The 9,093-nt window shown below is 41.1% G+C and overlaps 1 pseudogene; it reads left to right on the top strand.

Moving 5' to 3' along the window:
* The first annotated feature begins 7,661 nt into the window (after positions 1-7,661).
* On the top strand, positions 7,662-7,761 carry LOC142201696 (U6 spliceosomal RNA; annotated as a pseudogene).
* The last annotated feature ends 1,332 nt before the right edge of the window (positions 7,762-9,093 follow it).

Raw genomic sequence — 9,093 nt, 5'->3', positions numbered from 1 at the left:
GTTCCATCTATTCCATTCTATCTACTCCATTCTATCTATTCCATTCTAATTATTCCATTCTATCTATTCCATTCTGTCTATTCAATTCTATCTATTCCATTCTATCCATTCCATTCTATCCATTCTATCTATTCCACTCTATCCATTCTATTGTTTCCATTCCATTCTACCCATTCCATTATATCTATTCCATTCTATCCATTCCATTCTATCTATTCCATTCTATCTATTCCATTCTGTCTATTCAATTTTATCCATTCCATTCTGTCTATTTTATTCTATCCATTCCATTCTATCTATTCCATTCTGTCTATTCTATTCTATTTATTCCATTCTATCTATTCCATTCTATCCATTCCATTCTGTCTATTCCATTATATGTATTCCATTTTGTCTATTCAAATCTATCTATTGCATTCTGTCTATTCAATTCTATCTATTCCATTCTATCTATTCCATTCTATCCATTCCATTCTGTCTATTCCATTCTATGTATTCCGTTTTGTCTATTCAAATCTATCTATTGCATTCTGTCTATTCCATTCTGTCTATTCCATGTTATACATTCCATTCTACCTATTCCTTTCTTTCCATCCCATTCTATCTTTTCCATTCTGTCTATTGCATTCTATCTATTCCGTTCTATCCATTCCTTTTCTCTAATCCATTCTATCCATTCCATTCTATCTATTCTATCCATTCCATTCTGTCTTTTCCATTCTATCTATTCCTTTCTATCTGTTCCATTCTATCCGTTCCATTCTATCTGTTCCATTCTATCTTTTGCATTCTACCCGTTCCATTCTATTTATTCCATTCTATCCATTATGTCTATTCCATTCTATCTATTCCTTTCTATCTATTCCATTCTATCCATTCCTGTTATACAGTGTTAGGGAACCTTGGGACGGGACACAAGAGACAGTGATCCCTAAGCTGACACCCCCAACTGTTCCTTCCTATTGCCAGGCCCTATCCTACGTAATAGGCGGCAACCATGAAGCTGTTCCCTTCCTGTTTATGTGAAACACAAAACGGAGACAAGACGCACAAAAAAAAGAGAGGTCAGCTAGCCAAGGGTCCGTAACAGTCAAGCGATGCAGTGCCAAATCGGAGTCCAAAGAATAGTCGGTGAGGAAAGCCAAAGGTCAAAGATAATAGTGTAAGCAAAATCAGGGACAGTAAAGAGCAAGTATGCACACGGCAATAGCAAGCACTGGTGTGAATGAGAACCAAGGCTAAATTGGGAGGAAGAACCCGCCCATAGAGTTGACAGGAAGGCAGGCTGTCAATCACAGGGCAAGGTCAGATTAACCATTAGAGGAACAGAGAAAACTGAAGGTGAAGGAGATGGGTGTGGTGGAAAATCAATTACCAAGGTGAAAGAATAGGGCAGTGTTCAGACAGTGCAAGGAGAATCCAGAGGAATAAATCACAACCAAACACATCTCCTGCGCTGCAGCATGCAGCCGGATGATGACGCCAAAGCCCGGATGGGCAAAGATGTTACAATTCCATTCTATCTATTCCATTCTAATCATTCCATTCTATCCATTCTATTCCATCCATTCCATTTTTTTCCATTCCATTCTATCCATTCTATTCTATCCATTCCATTATATCCATTCCATTCTATCTATTCCATTCTATCCATTCTATTGTTTCCATTCCATTCTATCTATTCCATTCTGTCCATTCCATTTTATCCATTCCATTCTGTCTATTCCATTCTATCTATTCCATTCTGTCTATTCCATTCTATCTATTCCATTCTATCTATTTCATTCTATCCATTTAATTCTGTGTATTCTATTCTATCCATTCCACTCTATCTATTTCATTCTATCCATTCCATTCTGTCTATTCCATTCTATCTTTTCCATTTTATCCATTCAATTTTGTGTGTTCTATTCTATCTACTCCATTCTATCCATTTTATTCTATCTATTCCATTCTATTCATTCCATTCTATCAATTCTATTTTATCCATTCCATTCTATCTATTCCTTTCTTTCTATTTCATTCTTTCTATTCAATTCTGTCTATTGCATTCTATCTATTCCATTCTATCCATTCTATTGTTTCCATTCCATTCTATCTATTCCATTCTATCCATTGCCTGATGCTTTATCCTGAGCTGTGACACTTAGAAATACATTTGATGCAAGTTCTGGAAAAATGCTTTGGACTGTATTAATAATCACCGCTTCATGTATTCTATGTTTTATTCATGAACTAGACAATAGGGCCGCACTATATTTATAATGCATGTGAATTTTCTAACCCAATTTGTTTATTTTAGAAAGACAAATGCACCTTATTACAAATCTCTGCTGTATAAGAAATGAAACCTAAGCATTAAATGGTTTGCAGATATGCTGACCAGCGATACACCGGAGAGTTATACATTCTGGAAATTCTTTTCTAATGTTAATTGTGTGGTCTACGGTGTAAGTACATCGGGACATCTGTTTGAAATTATGACAGGAAGCTACACGTGCCAACATTAACAAAGATGGGACCAGCTAGAGTTTGGGAAGAATTCAGTAATCAGAACGACCGTATAGTATAACTTTTACTGCATTTGTAATGTATTTACATGGGGCCTCATGTGTCAAAGCGATCCCAGAAAATCGGAGTGCATATTAGCAACCATTGAGACAATTTAGAAAGCGCAATCTGATTGGTTGACAAGGAGAAATAGACAGTTCTCAAATACAAAACCAATATGTATAGTACCATATAATGGCTTGGGCCCAATTATTCTGGCAGGAGATATTAATCTTGCACTAGACCCCTCTGTTGACACCTCCACAGGTTCTTCTTCTACATCGCAAAAGGCTAGGGGTAGGCTTCAACAAGATCTTTCCGATCTGGGACTAGTTGATATTTGGAGGACTTTTAATCCCACCACCAAGGATTATTCTTTCTATTCCAACCCCAGAAACTCTTATCAGCGTTTAGATTACTTCTTCCTCTCCTCCAGCTTGATTCCTCATGTTTCCAAAGCTCAAATTGACGTGATTTCCATATCGGATCACGCCCCAGTGTGGATCCAGCTCCATTTTGTCCAGCTCCCGAGGAAAGATTGGAACTGGAGGTTGAACGAATCACTTCTAGACAGGTCAGATGTACTTGACTCCATCAAAACACAACTGGAAACTTACTTTCACATAAATGCGAACCCTGACACGTGCCCCACGATAACCTGGGAGGCTCATAAAACTGTAATAAGAGGAGCCTTCATCTCAGTGGCCTCTAAACTTAAAAAAGAATCTCAACTTGAATTAGATTCCTTCCTCTCAAACATTTCAAAAATTGAGAGACTTCGTAAAGCCTCCCTCAGATCTAATCTAGACTCAGAGCTGCGTTCCCTTAGGGAAAAATTAAAAAATATGATTAACTCACGCACCGCAAAACAATTCCTTCATTACCAACATAGGATATATGCACATGGCGACAAGGGGGGAAAGCTTATGACATCCATGATCAGAAAGCGGCAGTCTAACTGTTTTATCACTGAGATAAAAGACCACTCAGGTAAAACTAAGCGCTCCACCAAAGATATCTCCCAGGCGTTTCATAAATACTACACAGACCTTTATAACCTCAATTCCTCCCGTTCCGACGCAGACATAACTCCACAAAAGCAAAATAATCAATTTTCTGTCTTCCGTGAACCTCCCCTCTTTGTCGGAAGATGATGTCTCCTCCCTTACCGACCCCATGTCTCATGAAGAAATTAAACTGGTATTAGGCTGTATTCACACAGAGTAACGCCAGGCGTTTTTTGTGTGTTTTTTGCACATAGCGCCGCGTTAACGCCGCGTATACGCCGCGTTAACGCCGGGCAACGCCACCGCTAAATAGCGCGGCGTTAACGCTGCGTATACGCGGCGTTAACGCCGCGCTACGCGGCGTAAACGCGGCGCTATGTGCAAAAAACACACAAAAAACGCCTGGCGTTACTATGTGTGAATACAGCCTTAAATAGCTTCCCCAAAGGTAAAAGCCCAGGCCCTGATGGATTCCCTCTTCAATATTATAAAACCTTCCTCTCCACACTCATGCCACATTTCGCTCTCTCCTGCAAGGCCCTACTCTCGGGCAAGGCACTCCCAAAACATGCCCAAGAGGCTCACATCACCATCCTCCCCAAGGAAGGTAAAGATCCCACCGCCTGCGGTAGCTACCGACCTATCTCCTTATTAAATGTTGACCTAAAATTGTGGGCAAAAATTTTGGCATATAGAATCAGATCTCTTATCCCCAAACTCCTCCATTCAGATCAAGCAGGTTTCGTTTTGGGGAGAGAGGGGAAAGACAATTCGCATCGCCTTCTTCACGCCATCTCCCATGCAAGAAAAACTCACTCAGACCTGATCCTACTGGGGTTGGATGCCGAAAAGGCTTTCGACCGAGTAGATTGGCTATATATGAAAGCTACCCTCGCAAAATTTGGTTTTCCCCTAGACTTCATCAGAGCTGTCTTCTCCCTCTACGACACTCCCTATGTGAAACTAAAGATAAATGGCACCCTGTCAACCCCCTTTCACATCACTAACGGCACGCGGCAGGGATGCCCCTTATCTCCCTCGCTATTTATCCTGTCCCTAGAGCCCTTCCTGCAGATGATCAGAGCTAACCCTGATATACGAGGATACAGAATAGGGAAACACACCCTTCATATGGCAGCCTTCGCGGACGACGTCCTCATTTTGGCCTCAAACCCTGAACTTGCCCTCCCGACAATTTTGGATTTAATCAACTCCTACAGTACTGTGTCTGGCTACAAAGCCAATCTGGAAAAATCGGAAGTACTAAACATCCCTCGACACCGATTAACTACACTAGCTTCCACCACTCCCTTAAAATGGACGTTTAGTAAAATCAAATACCTGGGCATCTATCTAACAGCAGACATTAAAGACATATACGAGGCGAACTTCCTCCCCCTCCTCTCAGATATAAAGAAAATGCTAATGTCCTACCAAGGCATGCCATTCTTCTGGTTTGGCAGGCGCAATCTCCTCCAAACTTATGCTCTCCCAAAAATCCTCTACAGGCTTCATATGCTCCCAACTCACTTACCCCCCCAATTTTTCAAAGCCCTGAAATCTCTCTTCTCTTCCTTTCTTTGGAGAGAGAAGCGCCCGAGACTTTCCATGGCCCTTCTACTGAAAAAGAAACAGGCGGGAGGGATTGGCCTTCCAAACGTCTCAAACTATTACAGGGCAGTTCAACTAAAACGCTGGCTTGACCTCACGTACAACTCCCCTAACTCCTTGATAGCAGACTTATCACGCTCTACGTTTGGTCATGACTCTCTCTCACATCTGTGGCTCTATGGCAGCTCGGGCCACAAAACCAAAAACATCCACCCCCTCCTACTGGGAGCTTGTGAAACATGGAGAGACATGAGAGATACCCTGGCCCCTTCTCCCTCCCCTCTTCTTTCCCTAGGAGTACTTCCAGAATTCCTTGGTAAATCAAGTACAACCAACATTCCTCTCTGGTCCCGTTTACTAACTAAAACGCTCTTTGATGTCATTGGACCCGATCGAAAGTTCGACCCTGAGATCTTTTATTCTCTTCTAGCTGAATCCCCTAGTCCCTCTTTCTTGCACACGCTACACATTGAGGGTATTATCAAACAAGCCTCTAGCTTAGGCTGCCTTAGGACTTCTCTAACTGCTTTTGAGCGTTCAGTCATGGCAAAACAGAAACTTCTCAACAAAACGTCATTTGTTCTCTCAGCTCATCTACACCCGCTAGAGATCCGAAAACCCGCCTTCTTACAAGCCTGGGAGTCGGAACTCCACATCACTCTCTCAGAAGAGCAGGTACAACAAATCCTGTCACATTCCCATGGCTTTTCTCCCTGTGTTCGCCTCCAAGAATCCCATTATAAGTTGTTAACTAGGTGGTACCGGACACCTGATTGGCTCCTCAGACATAACCTTGCGAACAATTCGACTTGCTGGAGATGTGGATCCCAGGAGGGCACCCTCCTCCATATCTGGTGGTCATGCTCTAAGATACGAACCTTCTGGCTGGAGATTCAAGATGTGGTACGCAAACTCACCTCACCCTCCTTTGAATTGACTGATACTATGGTTCTTTTAGCCCTTCCATCCTCAACATACAAACCTTCCAGATCAAACCTCCTTTCATTCCTGATCTTAGCGGCAAACTCTCTCATCCCATTGAACTGGCTGTCCCCTGCTCCCCCCACCTCATCTGACTGGCTAGAGAAAGTCAATCAGATCTCTAGATTTGAAGAACTGACATCCTGGAAAAATAGATCCCATCATAAATTTGAGAAGTTGTGGTCCCCCTGGCGCCTGCTATGGCCATAGGCTGCGACCTACGCTAATCTCTTCGCCACTCTCTTGTTCTACCCTCACTTCCCCCCCCCCCCTCCTCTCTTCTTTTCATCTCTCTTATAGTTTCTATTCTCGCCCCCTAACCCCGCTTTTTCTCACCTTCTTTCTCTTCTCCCCCCCCTCCCCCCCCTTTTTTTTTTCCCCTCAGAATAATGGTACAGTTGACGAAATCCATCGTAGAAAGATTTACTCCTCCTTTTTGAACCCCTACAGGCGTTCTGTTTCTTCCTGTAGGGCTTTCCTTACGAGCCGTTTTTCACGAAACTTACTCCTTACCCTCCGGCTACACAGCGTTTTCTCCCCCCCCCTCTCCACCCTCTGAAGCTTACACCTCATCACCTCTCCCCCCCCCCTCCCCGCCCCTGATACGCTAATTAGCCATTAATATGTTAAGAAATGTTTCATTGTTATACTTTTAAAGCTGTTTCTATAATTGCATTACTGCTTCAGATGTATAACATTTCATCCGATTTGTTCCCACGATGCTATGTTAACACAATGTTCTCATGTTTCATATGCTCATTTCAATTTTTCCTATGCTTAATCTCTCGTTTTCCTGTTAACATGAAAAAATTTCAATAAAAATATTATAAAAAAAAAAAAAAAAAAAAATTTGAATCAAAGAATAGAATAAAAAAAAATAACAGCGAACACATTTGAAAAAGAAAAAAAAAAAAAGAAAAAAAATAATGGCTTAACCCTTTCACTCTTAAAGACGTACTACTACTATGTTCTAAGCATATACTAACACTCAGTATGGTCAGAATATAACACAGTGCCCTTCTATTTCTATTACATTGCTGGAAAGTGCCAGCTGTATATACAGGCAGCAGTCCGCTCTTACATATAGAGTTGGAGATAACTTTAATTCCAGCATATTGATCATGATATCTATGGGGTTAAGGAAGGAGAGCGTAGTGCTAAGTTGCCATTGCAGCCTGGAGTGCAAAATCCTACCTCAACAGTGTCATGTTTCAATGCCTATTAAGTCCAGCAAAGGACAGGGCCCAATAGCGATCTAGTAAATTCAATTGCTGTAATATAGGATTAATTTCTATTACTGAGTGCATTTCACAAAAAGAAATAATTTAATGATGACATTGCACGTTTTTCACACATTTCCCTCAAAAATATTAGTTAAAGTTAAACAAAACATTATATGTACAAAGCTATGGTGTGATCTGAAGACTCATCAGGCAAAAAACAAGCCCTCAAACTGTTATGTCAACAGAAAAGCAAAAGTTCTAGTATTTCGGATAAAAAAAAAAAACATGCTTGCTTCAGCAGCACATATAATAAAATTGTAACGATACAGAGATTAGCATGGCCCCTGGGCAAGGATGACACGCAAATTCGTGAATGGTTCCATAAAAAAACAAAAACAAAACAAAAGCATAGCTTTTGCAACAGGGCTCATGAGCCTTTAGTTATACCCCTGTTAGGACTGGACTTTGTATTCATAGAATTAATATGGAATAAATCCCATGTGTTTTATTTTGTCCAATTCACAAGAGGCTTTATTTCTAGTTTTCATTCTTAAAATCCTTGGGAGGACTAGTAGCCACAAGTCTATGAAGGGCTGAAAGGAGACATTAGTAGCCACAAGTCCGTGAAGGGCTTCAGGGATACCTTAGTAGCCACAAGTCTGTAAGAGGTTGCAGGGAGACCTTAGTATCCACAAGTCTGTGAAGGGTTGCAGGGACACCGTAGTAGCCACAAGTCTGTGAGAGGTTGCAGGGACACCGTAGTAGCTACAAGTCTGTGAGAGGTTGCAGGGACACCGTAGTAGCCACAAGTCTGTGAGAGGTTGCAGGGACAACTTAGTAGCCACAAGTCTGTGAGAGGTTGCAGGGACAACTTAGTAGCCACAAGTCTGTGAGAGGTTGCAGGGACACCATAGTAGCCACAAGTCTGTGTGAGGTTGCAGGTAGTATCTGTTTAGGACAAAATAATGACCAAACCAAATAATTTATAACAATATTAGCCATTAACAGTGACTATGCTTTATCTATAAAAACTAGTCCCACAGGAATTTTTCCGTGATGCAATGCTCAAAAGTAAAGATGAGTTTTCAAGCTCGGGTACGTTGGGTCCTAGATTTTTTTCAGGTAAAGCAAGTTTGATATGAAACACAAATTAAATTGTCTTGAACCATAGAGTAAAACACTCTCGGAGCCCCTAGGAACCTATTTATCCAATTTCCAGCTCTCTACGGCAAATGAAGGCAAAATTATGTCAATGTAAAAGTAACACGTTTGCCTATGGAAAATAAATAGTAAGCAATGAATACAAACTACATACACTGTGTTGATACTCAATTTTGTGCATTTTAACATTTAAAATGGTCAAAAAATACCTCCCACCAACATACTGTCCCGTACCTACTACGGTCCCGCTCCCAGCATGAAGCTCAAGTCACGGGTGAAACTTTGTCTGGTGCACCTAGTCTAAGGCTGAGGCTCTACGTTGTGGAAACGCAACTTTTTTTGTTAAAGATTTTGCTGTATTTTTTGAGCCAAAGCCAAAAGTAGATTGAGCAGAAGGTAGAAGTGTAAGAGCTTCATATATATATTACCCATTCCTATCATAGGCATTCTTGACTTTGGCTCCAAAACCTGAAGCAAAATATTCAACCAAAAAGTTGAATTTTTGCAACGTATGGCCTCAGCCTAAAATAAATACTACAAAAAGGCGCAGATGATAAATA

The sequence above is a fragment of the Leptodactylus fuscus genome, chromosome 4 (assembly GCF_031893055.1).
Source record: "Leptodactylus fuscus isolate aLepFus1 chromosome 4, aLepFus1.hap2, whole genome shotgun sequence".
In the NCBI taxonomy this organism is placed as follows: domain Eukaryota; kingdom Metazoa; phylum Chordata; class Amphibia; order Anura; family Leptodactylidae; genus Leptodactylus; species Leptodactylus fuscus.
The sequence above is the reverse complement of the archived record's forward strand: the minus strand, read 5'-3'. Positions and strand labels throughout refer to the sequence as shown.